This window comes from Juglans regia, chromosome 6 (genome assembly GCF_001411555.2).
Source record: "Juglans regia cultivar Chandler chromosome 6, Walnut 2.0, whole genome shotgun sequence".
Lineage (NCBI taxonomy): Eukaryota > Viridiplantae > Streptophyta > Magnoliopsida > Fagales > Juglandaceae > Juglans > Juglans regia.
The window spans coordinates 24,663,935-24,680,537 of record NC_049906.1 but is presented as its reverse complement, the minus strand read 5'-3'; the positions used below and the strand labels follow the sequence as shown (position 1 = coordinate 24,680,537).

At 36.0% G+C, this 16,603-nt stretch overlaps 1 pseudogene; it reads left to right on the top strand.

The window, feature by feature from the left end:
* Window positions 1-455: 455 nt before the first annotated feature.
* On the top strand, window positions 456-15,500 carry LOC108981568 (annotated as a pseudogene).
* Window positions 15,501-16,603: the final 1,103 nt, after the last annotated feature.

Sequence of the window (16,603 nt, the reverse complement as noted above, 5' to 3'; positions counted from 1 at the left end):
CCCTATAATCTTCTCTTCATAACAAGTTCCTTCTCTTATCATTTTAACCCTGTGAAGAGACCTATCTATGCCCAAACAGCTAGCACTGTAGGAGAACACTGATAAATGTATGAATCTCCCAACATAATGGTCACGTACTACTCAATGATTCGTCCGATGGTAGCAACCACTCTTCTGGGTTGGCATAGAAATAATCCTCTTCTTTGGGTCTGTCTAGGATCACCACCCTTTTACTTGGCCTACCCATGTGATCCGCATGAGTTTTCTTCACTGCTGATGAGAACTCATCCCAAGCAAGGGATCCAATATTGTACTGGTCTATCAAGTTTACCAGCTGTTTTCTGTCCAACAAAATTGTCTCCTTGAACCCAAGAAATCTGAAAAAGACAACAGACGTCTCAGTTAAGATAAAATGTTTTGGTACAATTAAAATGGATTAAAATAAAGACCAAAGCATGGAGAGGCCACATCAAAAGCCTCCCCTTGATCTGCTTAACAATTATCTTGACACCAGCCATGAAAAATCAATAACTTCTGGTAAAATACAAGGCCCAGCATTGGAAGTCTTTTAAGTAAAAAGAGCACCTTGCTTTAATGGTCATGCACAAAATATAGTGGGAAAAAACAGAAAATTGGGATCTCACTTATGGTGTTTCAATTCCAACTCATTTATCCTTAAGAAAATGAAACCACTAAAATGGTTAAAGCAATTACATCATACTTTTCAGAACAGTACCTGCGGTGGCCTTCAACAACTTTGGCCATGTTTCCATCATATGTAGGAACAAAAATATCACTCTCTGGTGAAACTAGATAATCCAATGCAGCCATCTGGGATGAGTGAAGTCGATTCCAACAGTCTCTTTTCTGACCTGTATTAAAAAACCAGAGGGGCTCAGTAAAGAGAAGAAAAACAATAACCAAGTATCAAAAGTCAGGGATTTTGCTTCAGCATTATCAACTCACCAACTTTGCGTAAGCCTTTGCAAGACTTGCCATTCTTCTTTCTCCACCATATATTTCACCAGTAGCTTGTTAAGCAAATACACACGGCTCACCTCATTCTTGTCAACTCGATCCTCCACCTCCTCGCTGTTACAACCTTGAGTACAGCCAGAAAATGCCAACATGTCCATTTCATATCTAAGATGAAGTACTAGGAAATGACCACTTTGCCTTAAAAGCTTGATAACCCTTCTACCCAATTCCTCTATCTGAGAAGTGAATCTCAGAGCACTAAAATTTACCCTGCAGCGCGGCTTCTGAATTTTCAAAGGTTGGCCATTATTGGTGAGTCGAGCATCAGTTCTATTTAGATGTACCAACTTTGTACTTCTGTATCAGAGGAAGAATTTGTAGGACATATAATGATTACATTGAGACTAAAATCTCAAAAAATGAAAAAGATCGCAAATATGAAACCATAATGTTGCAAGCCGAACAATCCTTGGTAAAGGTTGCGGTAGATCCTACTGTAGGGTCATTTCAAGGATGTTTTAAGATTTCCAACTTCCAATGTTCTGATACTCTTGCCTGACAGAAGGGGCTAACAAAAGAACAATATAAAACTGACCTGATCCCGATAGTAGGAATGGAAGAGCACTCCCAATGGATGTTATATAATACATTTTTTTTTACAATATAAAGAAATATTCTAAAAAATACTCTCCATTAGATCTTCTATTTTAAAGATATTTTACATTTTGCTACAGGAACCGCTACATTTAGAGGAACCTATTCATCATTGTATATGTTTTTAATTAATTTCTCTCTCATCCTCCTGCTGAGTTTCTCCATTTCGTCAAATTAAGTTTATTCTGATTTCAGACCCTCTCTCTCTCTCTCGTTCCAACGCTTTGTTCTTTGCTTGGCGCCAAAACCAGAACCAGAGCCTTCCATCTTCCTCGACTTCGCCCGTCGACTCCATCACCGATCATCCATTGTGTTCTGCTTCAAGCTTTGCTCTCACGACTGAGCTAAACATTTGCCATTTTTTTCCTTTAGCGTGTACCGATTCAAAGTAGAAACTGGTGAAATACTTTGGCTTTCTTGGAATCTCTCTCTCTGTCTCTCACTCTCTCCAGCCACAAATTTTTTCTTCTGAATACGGGTCTCGGAGTTTGCGTGGGTACATGATTGTGGGATTTTACAGCATATGGAGAGAGTTTGCATCTACGGATTTTCTGGAAATAAAAAATTTGTGCTTTCAGACCAGAAATCCAAAAATTTGTGCTTTCAGAAACCCACCTCATAAATCCAAAAGCAATAACCTGGGTATAAATGTAGAGAGAGAGAGAGAGCAAGTAATTTGTAATCCATTCCATTACGGACTGTGAGAAAAATTAAAATCCCGTGAACCAAATAGACACATGAAATCCATAGAAATAAACAACGTAGTAAATGAATGAAGTACTTGAGAATTACTAAATGACATGATCTCCCACCATTTCATCAGATTTTTGGGACTTCCTGATGGGTTCTTCGGAAATATTTTGGGATTTCCTGATGGGTTCTTTCGGAAAGCCTTTTTGCTTCTCAATTCAATTAGTTCATTGATTTTAAGATTCACTTTTCTACAAGTCCTTGCACTAAACTAAGCCCATACTCGACCCTTCGTTATATAATCTCTTCTTTTTAATTTTTGAATTAATTTATATTATAGTTTAACTTATAAATTTGGATTAATTTAAAATAGAACGTAATTATATAATATTGTATATGAGAAGATATTACAAATATTCAAAAATATGAGAATATCATTGATAGTTAGAGAAAATATTTAAAATGAATAAAAAAATACTAAAAAGTATAATATTTAAACAATATGAAGAAAAAATAGATAAACTGATGTATGATATATTGTAAAAATCAGTATGTAAAATAGAAAAAATGAGTTTTCATAATGCATTTTAAAGGATAGGATGAAAAATCCATTATAAGTGCTCTAAGAAATATAAAATTCCGTTTCATAAATAATGGGAGAAAGTTTAAGGGTGAGTTTGGTTACCAAACTCATCTCAACTCATCATTATAACTTTTTCAAATCTCAATACAAAATATAATAAACAATTCAATTTTTTCAAATCCCAAAATAATAATAATATTAAAAAATAATATTCTAACAATATTTTATCATCTCAACTCAACTCAACTTAACTCACTTCAACATCCAAACACAACCTAAATATCCTTTTAGAAACTGTGGACATTCACATGCTTCAAATGCATAAGGAGAGAAAAGTTGACACACCTGGGATCTAGCCCAAAAGAACGTTTAATAATCTAGGGGTGTCAGGTCATGTTCGTGTCATGTCAAGACATGTACATTATACTTAATAGGTCAATCCGAACACGACCCGTTAAGGATTTCATGTCAAAATCTCAAACCCTAACACGATTTATTAAGATAATGGGTTAACACGACATGACCTGTTTTGACCCGTTATTGAATACGAAATATATTGACACGATACAACCCGACCCGACCCGTCTCAACCCGTTTGACCTGATTGATTTTATATAAATATTAAAATATAAACAATATCTATAAAAAGTAAAAAACTAACTAAGTCTAAAATTACAATCCAAACAATAAAAGTACTGACATTAAAATCCCAACAGTACCAAATATGAAAAACACAAAATTACACAAATATGATAAACACAAATTGTAATAATATGAAAGTTACAATCACAAATATGATAAAAAAAAAATTGTGAAATAGTAATGTTACAATCTTAGGTCTAACGGTATAAATGTAAATTCAACTTTCTTAACGGGTTGATCTGTTACTGACCCGTTAAGCAATTGTGACTTACGAGTCAACCCGTTTTGACCCGAACCTGTTAAGGCCAAACCAAAATTTGTTTTTATAATTTCTTGTTCGTGTTGGATTAAGGGATTGTGTCACATATTGTCACTTCTAAATTTATCCAGACACCATAAATGTGACATTTAAATATCTTGCAATAGCAACCATGTCACATATCTGAAAACATGGAAATATAAGACTCATCACCCTTTGTACACAATTCCAAATTTACCAATATTAGGCCTTTGGAATAATTTCTGTGTTTCTTATTTTTGAATTATAATAATAATAATTATTATTATTGAAAAATATTTTTGGGTACAGGACGAAAACCAACGCATGACTTTCTGTCACTGTGCAGTCATTCTACCACCATCCCAAGGTAATATTTTTTAACAAATTTATTTTCTCTTCGAATTATAATAATTAATTTTCATTCTAAATTTATCGTGTGATATTCATATTTTAAATAATTATTTATATTAAACACTTAAAACATGTTATATATTATTATATATATATATGTGATTAAGGAAAATAAAAGTCATTTAAAAATTAAAAATGGATAGTTTTGATTGTAATTTCTATCCCTGTTAGGACTTTAAAGTACCTATCCACAATTTGTGTGTGCACGTGATGGGCATTGAATCATGGATCTGGGCTAATGAATGAAGTGGGCCAGTTGGGTTGCCAAATCCGAAAAATGAAGAGGTTAGCATTTAGTAATTAGCTCCCAACGGGCATTCTGGCCCATCTGGGTGGGTCCTGATGGGACCATCAGGATTTTGACATATGATTTGATGGATCACGTCAGGTCCGGCCCATGTGTGCGGTTAAATGGTACCATGCCCAGATTGCTTAACAATCAGTACTCATCGTCAAAGACAGACTTTAACGAGAAAGAAAAATATTACTCATTATTTTCACATCACACATCAATATATAATTTATTATTTTTATTCTTTTATTTAAACACATATATTTACACGTCATGTGTTTAAATAAAAATGCATAATAGAAGGTTTATTTGTGTTTTCCGGATAAACCTATTTCTTCCACCAATATTGTCGTATTTTTATTTTTTTTTCCCGGAAAGAGCCTGGTTTTCTACAAAGGTGTTAGCAGGAGCCATTAGTATTAAACACGCACCTTCCCCAAAACGTTTAATTTTTCTTGCAAGAATTATATTAATGCAAAGAAATAAAATAAAAAGTTCCTCAAGCATGGTCTTAACATTATATTTATAGAGTATGAAAGTAAGGTCTTTGTACGGCAGGAAACGACCTAGTAGTTAGTCAAAGGGTGGACTTTGTACTTGAGATGATCTTTGATATTTACAAGGGGATACTATACAGATGAAAAATTCTTGTTGCAACCGGGGGTAACCCCCGCGTAACTGGTGTCTACGTGTACAAATGAAACTGTGCGTTTCATATACACCAAACGACCTCGTATCATTTTTGCCCTCCCTTCCCTTCGTCTTCCCACAGAACAAAGCAAGTGGTCGCAACTTCACACAGACGAACGCAGCTTCCTACAAACGAACACGAAGATGAAAATAGGTTCTTGGGAAAACCCATTTGGGCTGTCAACCTCTCTCGTGTGCTGCCACCCTCCCTTTTTTTTCTTGAAATTCTCTGTTTTTCAAGAATTCCAGAGTGAGAATGCTCAAATTCTTCTTGTCTAGTAATTTTTTATTCTTCATGTTAAGAAACGATTGGGTGTTATGCCTTCTTTCTAAATGAGGAGGCTCATGACTTCATGTCCTTCTTTTACATCTTTCTATGGTTTGAAGCACATTATTTCTTGGCTTCAAAATGTACATCTTCTTTTTCTTGACTTGGTCTTAAAGCAACGTTTTTTTTGGCTGTCTTCAAATGAAGTTAACATCTTTCTCAAAAGGACTAGATGGGATCCGCGTACCAAACTGTGGTTTTAGAATCAATGCGATATGGGATTTGAGAGTGAGAGAGGGAGAGAGAGAAGCCAAACCCAAGATTGCGGAAGAAGTGAGGAGCATTGGGCTTAGAAGGTCGCTGTGTTAGGGACCCCGGTCTTGTCCCTAACACTAAGGACCACAAGCTCGCCTTGGTGTGAATGGTGATCGAGTGACCTTGCCAACTTGCTTGGCCTTCCACAAAGGTATGGTGTTTGGGTGATGGAATGATGAAGATGATGATGATATTGGGTAGGCTAAGTGTTTAGGGAAGACAAATCAATGTGAGCGACTAGAGGCTTGTTCTTGAGTGAGGTGCCAAGATGATGGAATGAGAGTGTTCTAAGAGATGATTATGGGTGTTTGATGCAATGGGGATGGCTTGGGGGTTGCCCTTGATGTTTGGGCCACTTGGATGGTGATTAGGGTTGGTATGGTGAAGTGTAGGTAAGGTTTTGTGAGGTGGCTAGGGTGTACTTCGAGATTTGGAAGAGTTGGCTTAGGGTTGAGTTTAGGATGATGCTAGGGTTGGGAATGAGATGGAAGAGTGAGGCTAGGGTTTGGTGGCTAAGGTGGACGGATTGGGATTGACTTGGTCTTTGGAAGATTGGTTAGATTTGGTTGGTTTAGGAATGGATATGGAAAGTTTGTAATATGGAGGGAATATTTGAGGGAAGAGGGGAATTTGAATTTGAATTAAGATGACAAGTCAATAGTTGACTTAGAGAGATTGTAGGAAGAGTGATTTAAGGAATTAAAGAGGATCTGTAATAACTTAAATTATGGGATTGGAAATCGGATTTGAATTTGAATTTGACAAAATCAAGACTCCTAAAAGGAATGAGTTACCTTATAGGGACTTGAGGTGGGCGGCTAGGGTTTTGTGGAGTGGATGGAGGCAAGACTCTTAAAATGAATGAATTACCTTCTAGAGATTTGAGGTGGACGGCTAGGGTTTTATGGATGGAAGACTTTGGTGTAGCCGAATCTGTAAGTGGAGTATAAGGACTAGGATTTTATGGATATGGAAAGATTTATGGGCAACCCACTTATGGTAAGTATGACTCACAGCTAGGGCAAGTTGGATGATGGGAAGTGGCAATTTCGGCTAGGTCAATGAATATGATGGGTGAAGGGTAATTATGGGATGTGGCCAATTATGGAAGGTATGGCAACACTAGGGTTGGTCGAGTAGTGTATGTGGAAAATATGCCTAAGGTTTTATGGAGGGGCGGCAAGGTAATTTATGGTAAGTGGACTAGGGCCAACACTATAGTGGGCAAGACTTAGTGTTTGGGTGGATCAAATGAATGCAAGGAAATATATGGATGAACACATATGACATTCAAGAACACAATGATGAACAACTTCACCACCAAGTCAAGAATGCACAAAGATGAATGGACTCAACAAAAGAATATGAAGACTCTTTTTGGTTTATATGAATATTTAGATATGCAAGAAAGTGTAGATGAATAAGATGGAAAATAAGAACAATGAAGATAATGGATGAACAAGATAGCACTTCAACTATTGATTCACGGATTGCATAATAGTTGAAATAAATATCATAGATTGATAAACTTGAAAATAACAAAGATAACACAACTTGGATTCACGAATTGCACCAAGTTGTAAGAACAAGATAAGTTGAATCACATCTATTCATGAATTGCAAGGTGATGATTCTCTATTAGGGATTCACGAATTGCACCCAAGTGGCCCAAGTGCCTAGCACCGAAATGGTGATCTCAAGAACAAGTCTATCCACTTAGGGAATTTTCCAAAGGTTAAAAAGATGTAAACTAAATGCCTAATGGTCCTATTTATAGATAATACAAAGTGGAAATCCTAATAGGTCCCTTGATAAATAAAAATAAATAAAATAAATAAATCAATAAACAAATGATAGTGGTGTGGAACCCATGGGGGCCCACGGCATTGGCCCTTGGTGGCCTTGGCTAGCCCATGCATGCCTAGGACCATGTCCTAGGGCGGTTTTTGATGGAGTCTTGACACGCTGCCAAACGACGGCGACGACACTCTCTCTCTCTCTGACACTAAGCTACCTTTCGTTTGCTTTTGTTTTTGTGTTTTTTTATTTTTTTGAAATCTCAAAATCAGCACATCTCATGCATTTTCGAGTTTTAAACCTCAAGAGAAGTCTTGAACAAAATTAAGTAAAATTTTCAGTATAAACTACTAAACTGAAATGTAGTTTAGCTACAAACAAAAAAAAATAAGAGTGCGAAACTATTGCTTCATGATCAACCACTGCCTCCATAACCAAGCTCCTCATACAGCAAGCTACTTACTTCTCTGAAGAATTGGGTCCACGCTTCTTCCCAAATCCAACTACGGCGGTGAAGAAGCGGCTATTGTACTGCATACGCTTGTGGGCGCGGCCTCGCAACTTCTTCTTCTTGTCCTGCTTGGCCACCTTTGGAGTCTGCCCCTCACCTTTCCGACACGTGCCAGCGATCTCATGTTTTCCTTCTAGGTTTGCTTTTTTTTTTTTAAATAATATATATATATATATATATATCAGCTAACGTCACAATTTCTCAACGGTTCCCCAACCCCGGTTGGCTGTAGCAGAATTGTGTACAGATACACTACACTTACAGGGGAAAATTACTGTTTATGAACAGTAGTTATACCCTAATTAATCTTTGAGTAATGCTACATGCAATCGTGGAGTGCACAAGTGTCGTGCAGTCGCTTTAAAAAAGAGTGGGGTCTATTATTAAAAAATTAATTTCTTTTCATGTGGGTCCCGTATTTGTTCACTTTTTTCAAAATGATTGCACAGCACTTGCACACTCACGACTGCAACTATCATTTCTCTTAATCTTTGAAGCAGATATTTTGGATTTAATTCTGCATTATGAGTTTTCTCATATTACGGCTTTGGGTATATTGGAGGTTTTTTCTTTAAGGATGCGTTAAAAGGATTTTGCCTAGCTGGATCGACAAGGTTCAACATTATTAATCAATACGAGTAATGTTAGGTACAAGTTCCAAATAACCAAGCATCATGCATATCCTTTGTAAAAGAGTGGGTCACACTAAAAATAAATATGGTTTTTTTTATACTTTTTGAGGTGAAGTCCGCTTTTTTATAAAGGGACTGTGCGAGACTTATCTATTTAGGACTTAGTACTAATCATTTCTTTAAACAACACAATGTCCAAAAAAAAAAAACATTAAACAACACTTTAAATGAATTTTAATTTTTAACCGTTTGGATTTAGAGATGAGTTGAGATTAATTGAGATGGTTTTAAATGAGTTGAATAACATATTATTATAAAATTATTTTTTAATATTATTATTGTTTTGAGATTTGAAAAAGTTGAATTGTTTATTATATTTTGTGTGAAAATTTAGAAAAATTATAATAATGAGATGAGTTGAGTTGATGTGAGTTTCTAATCCAAACTGAGGATATTGCTTATTTTTCTTAAATAGATAGAAGAGACCTAATTAAAAAGCACGTGCAAGGGAATCGATCGTTTATATACACGAAGTCCATCAATTGGATAAGGACAAGGTTGACAAATTCATCCGATCTGCATATTCCATGTATAGGATATATTTTGTCCAATATGTATAACACCCATATGAATTGTGAAACTGAACAAAAATACTTGAAGATTTACTTACTTTAGAAATATAATTTACATCACACAACATATATGGTTGGTGTAACCTAAATCTAAGTAAGGGGGACATCTTTGTTTCTTAATGCGTGAACAGGAGGATACCTCAAAACTCATGATTTTCTACAACCTCTAGAGAGGACAAGAAATAGCAGTGCAAAGCTGGAAGAAACTGTAGTTGAGATATCGACTGTGGAAAAGCAGGCACCGCCTCCTTCTGTTGAGCACATTCTTCCTGGAGGGATTGGGACTTACAGTATAAGCCACATTTCATATTTTAATCAAAAGGTTATGAAGCCAGAGGGTTCAATGTATACGGTAGCACAAACAAGTAGTACGGATAGGAATGATGAGAATTCCAATTGCAGTTCTTATACAGGAAGTAGTTTCACTTTGTGAGAAGAATCTGCGTCGAAAAAGGGAAAGACAGGGAAGGAGAATATGGGAGAAAACCCCGTTGTAAGAGGTAAAGTCGTGCTATATTTCTGTCTTTCCATTGTTGTTTGGCTTTCATATCCAACATATTCATGCATGCAATTCCGGACACAAGTAGCTAATAATTCCGTGTCAAATGTGCTTAAACTGTCCAAAGTTTTGTCACTAGTTCTAATTTTCTTTGTTCTTTTTCAGACTGGGCTATTACTAGAAAAAGAGAAAAAAAAAGTGATCCAAAGATTTTGTAGGATAGTTCAAGAAAGAAAAACATTGTTCATCATATTTTTAACTGTCATTGAAAAAATATTTTATCATTCCTTTGATTGAAAAATGAGTAAAAATAATAAATAAATTTTTAATTATTTAATATTAAATCAGAGGATTGTAAAATAATAGTATTAAAAAATAAAATTATTCTTTTTGAAATAGCTCCATAGATTTAAATGAATAAAGTACTATTCGTCTGATTTATAAACTAATATAGTGCATTTGACGTGATTTTTGTAAATTAATACAATTCTTAAAGGATAACTTGCCTATCCTTTGGCAACTATAAATAATCTCAGCTAAAAATAATGGGATAACTACTTATTCAAATAAGTACCCTTGCACTGGCACTATTGACTTTTTTCAAAGTATTAACGGTATTAATATATTAAATATAGAGTAAAGAAGATGAAGAGCAATGCATGAAAGAAATGGAGGTGTCTCCAATCTGTAAAATCCCAATTGCATAATATTTATTAATGACCTTTGAAATTAATTCAAACTTAAAAAGGGATGATGAATTGGATCAATGCTACCCTTTCAAAAATTTTATTTATCATTCATACACATTATATTTCATTTATTTTAATTTTTTTATAATAAATATATGGTGTATAGATAATAAATAAAATAACTCAATTAATTTAATAAAAATAAAATAAAATAAAAAATAATTTTAAAATATATAAAATGTTTGGCGTTCTTTCTTCAAAGTAAACGCTATACCAATCGAGATTCGAGAAGGTTGGGTCTCGATATTTTTATTTATTTATTTAATAATTAAGAAAATATTTTTTTTATTGTGTTTTTTAATGACATTTTTTAAAAATGCTAACTGAAACTTTCGGCTGATTCTTTGGCATTGTGCCATTGACAGAGGCAGGGGTGAAATTGGGGCAATGGCCAATGGCGGAGAGGCCGTCACATTCTTCTACAAACAACAACCATCGCAGCAGCTTCGGCTCTCTCTCCCCCTCTCAGTCAGTCACTTTCTACTTCCTTCTCCTTTAGGTCTCCTATTTTTGACATTGTTTTTTAGATTAATGGAGTTTTAAGGGGTAACGGGATTTTGACGGGGATGTAAACAGGGCAACTGGGCAGAAGAACAAGAGCTTCGTAGAAATGATAAAATCCGCCAAGGTTGGTATTACCCAAGGAGATGATATAGATGACGAGGAAGAGTTTGTCCTTAAGAAGGAGCCCTCTACTACTGTCACCACTACCCACAAAGGTATTGTGAAATAAGCCTGCCTGGGTTTCTGTCAAGTCTTAAGCTTCTTCTGGTATTGTTGCTCTATTTATTTATGAAGAACGGGCACTGTGGCTAATTTCTTATGTTATATGCAATAAAAAATTGCTTTTCCGTCCTTTTCATTTGATTTATTGCGAGGTTATATAGGGGAATTGAGGGTAAAAGTGGACGCGAAGACCTCTGATCAGAAGGCTAACACACCCCGTTTGAAGCATTCTGCCACAGAGCAACGTAGAAGGAGCAAAATCAATGACAGGCAGGTCTTCCTTCCTTAGATTGTAGGCTTGTTTCTCGTTTCTCGCTTTATATCTGTATTTATTGCGTATAGACTATAGCGATTATGACCTTCTTGATCCCTGCTTAATAATCCTTCCCTTTTTTCCGTCACTTATTTGCCACTTGAGTGTGACTGCAAAAGTGAATGATACAACTTCAAAGGTCTCAGGAGCATGAAGAAAATACCTGTGCCCTTTTAAAGTTTCTGGCATTCTGTTCATTGTTAAACACAGAATGTGTTTCTTTCCCTAATTTTGATTCCCCTTTCTTTGTTGAAACGGTTGAATTGATCTTTGTTCTGAATCTAGAAGGCTTGAGCTATCTGCTTTATTAGCTGTGTTTTTTTTCGTTGTAGTTTCATACCATGTGTGCTTGGAGGGTTGGTAGTGCCACCATAGCAGTATAAGGTCTCTGATAAAGGTCGGAAGAATGTTGATGAGTAAGCATAAGGAGTTTTGCAAATTAGACTAGAGTGGCTAAACAATTTTTTTGGAACATGCAGTGGGGTGAGATATTCTGTAGTTGCCTTGGTGCTTTTAATACACATTATCTGTATGCGTTTTGCTTGTTTGTTTGTATGTGTATATACATGTAATTTGATGTTCAGCTTAAGTATGGTCAACAAAATAACTCATTTCCACTAGGTTAACAGAAAACAATATTACGGTTTTTTGGGAGCACAGATTAGCATTATGGCCCATTTTCTTACTAGAAGCAATTATGGCCGATTTTCTGTAGTTGCCTTGGTGCTTTTAATACACACACATTATCTGTATGCATTTTGCTTGCTTGTTTGTATGTGTATATACATGTAATTTGATGTTCAGCTTCTTAAGTATGGTCAAGGAAATAATTCCTTTCCACTAGGTTAAGCAGAAAAGAAATATTATGCATTTTGCTTGTTTGTCTGTATGTGTATATACATGTAATTTGATATTCATTAGCACAGATTAGCATTATGACCCATTTTTTACTAGAAGCAATTAGTTGATTTTATACTGAGATAATAAGAGTAAACATGCAGATTTCAGATGTTGCGAGAACTTATTCCTCATAGTAACCAAAAGAGAGATAAGGCATCTTTTCTATTAGAGGTATTTCCTTTATATCTTATAGTAATCTATTGTCTGGATTCTTTCTTTCACCTTAAAATGTCATAACTGTTGAATGATGGGGTTTTTGAATCTTTTTTCAGGTTATTGAGTACATTCAGTTTTTACAGGAGAAAGTGCAGAAGTATGAAGGACCATACCAAGGATGGAACCATGAACCTGAAAAATTGATGCCATGGGTAAATTTTATTTTTGCCTCTGCATTATTTGCGTAATTTGCAGCATGGTAGTTAAAGGACCGGCTTGGGATGAGTTGTAAACACAAACATCCTGAGTTTGTCCTGCACTAGTAGTTCTTCTGGATTACCTAGTATGTGGTGCTGGTGAGTGGGGTCGTGTATTCAGAGTTTATTCCCCAAGGATGGGCGAGGTTCCATGTCATAAAAAAGTATATTAATTATTAACTTCATGTATGTGTTCATGTGTCCTGTCCAAATAGACCTGGCTATGTGGCGATTTGTGCCTCAAGAGTGAATTGGGCCTCTAAAATTTGAGCCTACTGGTGCTGCACATACTACTGATCGTATATTTGGGGAATTGATAGTGGAATTTACACCAAGTCATAAATTCATGTACTATTGTACCGTAATAATTGACATTATCTCCCTTGTTTGTAACAGAGGAACAATCACAGACCTGTGGACTGTTATGCTGATCAATCTCGAGGCATAAATAGTGGGTCTGCTTCTGCATTAGTGTTTGCTGGGAAGTGTGACGAGAAAAATATCTGTGTCTCTCCAACCGTTGCTGGGAGTGGACAGAACCCTGTAGAATCTGACATTAGTACTGCCACTACCTTTAAACAGAAGGATCATCATCCTGGAATCACCAATACAACAATGCCCTTTACTATGTCACTGCAGCCAAACTTCTTCACACCTGTTAGGACTAGTGGTTCAGTACCTGAAATTCCTCCTAAATTGGCTTTTGATGTCGAAAACATTCCCTCTCTCAACCACAGTTATGTCAGATGAGATCATGCCCTACTGATGGCTGATGGCATTGCTACAAGTGACAAGCTGAAAGAACGGGAGTTAACTGTTGAAGGTGGTACCATTAGCATCTCAAGTGTGTACTCTCAAGGGTAAGTATAGTTGTAATTTACATAATCATTAGGTTGTGCATTTTTTGAAAGGTAAGTCTGTTTTGTCTGCACATAATCTTGAGACAAACTCTTAATCTCGGTTTGGTTCTTGTTAATTTGTTATTGTAGATTTATGTTTGATAAACACTAATGTACACACTATCAACACTCTTAGTGAAATCGCAGATTTGGCCCTGGCTAATGCAAAAGTCAGGCACTTCATGTGGCATGAATTTTAAGGCACCATTATTCTTTCAGTGTCGTAATCATTTAAGGGCAGAATTTATTGATAATATTTGCACTGGATTAAATCATCTCCCTCTTGCCTTTAGCTTACCAAGCAGGTCTGGGAAGTAGCAACTCACATTGTCAGTATTGATTAGCACCTTGCTCAAAGTTTGTTCCTAGAATATTATAGTTGCAACAATATTGTTACGATAGTTGTGAGATGCCGTTACAAACCCTATTAGCATTGAATAGTCCCAGGCCTTACCACATGTTGGATTTAAATCCGCTAGAGTTCCTACCCAAACTCTAGGGCGTAGGGTGGGAGAGAGATAGATACACAAAGTGGTTCCCACAACATTTATTGAGCATTTAATACTAGAAATTCACTCGGACAGTCATAAATGTTGTGAGATCAACTTTGTGTGACTATCTCTCACTCACTCTAGACCGGGATTTCAATCCCCATGTGTGCAATGTATTACCACTAAACAAAAATTGACAAAAAATCTCACTCTCTCAGCTTGTGGACTGTCAACATCTGGTCAATTTTTGTGATCTAAGCTGTCTGTACATTCTCCATTAGTCGATGAAAGGAGATTGTCAAGTAGTCATTTGACAGTGCTAAAAATTGTTATATTTTAACATCATTTTGAGAGCCCTATTTTGTAACAACGTGTTGATTATGAATCGAGAACATAAAGGGATATTTGGTATTGAACAGGTTGTTGAGTACTCTGACACAAGCACTGCAGAGTTCTGGAGTGGATCTGTCACAGGCCAGCATCTCAGTGAAAATTGAGCTTGGGAAGCAATCTAGCAGAAGGGCGACTGGACCTCCATCTGCTATTAAGGTATATTGGAACTGTAGTTTCGGAATTCCAAGTCTGTTATCCATTAAAATCTTAGACTGATATTATTACACATTCAACTTCCATCTCTGTCAAACTACATCAATGTGCCTAAATTTTGTCAACTATTTCCTCCCTAGGATATTGGTGTTCCCTCTAGCAATCAAGGAACCACACGCTCTAGAGTTGCAAGCACCGAAGAATCCGATCAAGTTCTAAAAAAGCTCAAGACAGGCAAAACCTAATTTGACAATTTCATTCTTTTCCTTTTTATTATTTATATAAAAATGATTTTTTGGGGGTAGCCTATATCATCTTAGAGGGGTTTATTCATATCTTCTGATGGTTTATAAACTATTTAATTGAGACCAAGGTTGATGTACATGTAGCTTCTTTGAGTTAGATTGCTGGGATCTACAGATTTCCCTGCAAAATAATATGTATTATTTTGTCATCTTATTTGTTGTCATCACAGAGGTTTCCATATTAACATTGTGAAGCTGCTTTTTCAATGAAGGCTTCCATTCATGTAAAGTTTCTTTGAATGTTACTTTTCTTGACTTGTGAAATGTAAGAGAATTTTTTTTCCATTTCGATAAGAGAACTTACATTCATTGTGGCTACTTGGGGAAAAAAAGTGTCTTTTAAATATTTATTGAATTGAATACCTAGTAAAGGATATGATACTGGTGCTACTGCTTTACTACTAATTTACAACCATTTGACGTCGCAAAACGTCATTTATAAAAAACAAAAATAAAGTCAGTTCAAAATTAATTTACTAGGGTATAATTTGGACAAAACGTGCATCCATCTCTCTCATCCAAACATGTGTCTCTCTTTCTATTTCTCTACTGATATTACTAGGCCTATTTTACCCATTCTGAAGAAGCCAGTTGCGGCCGTCGGCCTATGCCTCCAACGTCACGCCTTCAGGTAAACAACCGTCCATCTCCGTACCTCCCTCTCTCTAATTGACCACAAATATGCCCAAACCAATATGTACCTAATAATTAGATGTCGTCGTCTGACATTTTCCACCGCAACTCAACCTACTATGTTGTTAGTAATCCACTGTTAAAGACCCAACCGTTGATCCAAAAACTTTAGAATTGTTAGATTTTATTTTTGTTAAACCTTTAATCCTCAGAATCATAACATTCCACCACGCTTCCGAATTCGACGTCTACGGTGACCCACTATATCGACATTGACCCGGTAGCAGTTCTTTCCCATTTGAAGGCTTTTTTCATATATTAATATTCAATGACTTAACACCATGTCCATAGTTAATATCAAGACATTTTAATCCAACCTATATGTTGCGCCCTTCGTGGTTGAAACTCTTGATGTGGTTTTTTCTCTGATAATTGATTCAAAAATCCTAGGATCTTCGGATACTAATTTAGTTAAACTTTTAACTCTAAAGATTATAACACCCTCTCTGCTCAACATGCTCAGTTATCTAGACATGGAAGTCTGAAGATGACTTTCCATGAGGGATGTTGTTGCGCTTTTATAATTCCATGGTTAGAGATGCTAGTTGCTGCATAACTGAGTCAGACTGTCGTTTGAGTGCTAACATTTATGCTTTCAAGTTTTTGGACTGAGAATCACTAGATTTCTTGAGGGAGGTGAGGCCAGGTTGAGTCCCATTTGCCATCGCTGCTAGGGCTAAGAAAAAAAATCCAA